This window comes from Penaeus monodon, chromosome 31, assembly GCF_015228065.2.
Source record: "Penaeus monodon isolate SGIC_2016 chromosome 31, NSTDA_Pmon_1, whole genome shotgun sequence".
Lineage (NCBI taxonomy): Eukaryota > Metazoa > Arthropoda > Malacostraca > Decapoda > Penaeidae > Penaeus > Penaeus monodon.
The window spans coordinates 4,159,688-4,159,930 of NC_051416.1; positions in this window are offsets into that span (position 1 = coordinate 4,159,688).

Sequence of the window (243 nt, forward strand, 5' to 3'; positions counted from 1 at the left end):
TAATTGTGGAATTGGGTATCCTCTTCTTCATCCTGGCTTGTTATGTTGAAAATAAAATGTTTAGCTCTTTCAAGGTTGTAAGGCAATGAGAGGAATAAGTTAAACCAATACCCCAACTCATTTTGAAGGGTTTAATATGCATAAAGGATTCATGAATGTTATTTTAGTTTTGGAAGGCACCCAGTATTGCTCTGGATACTATTGTTACTGTTCTGGGTATGTCATTATTGTGAGGACAAGGAA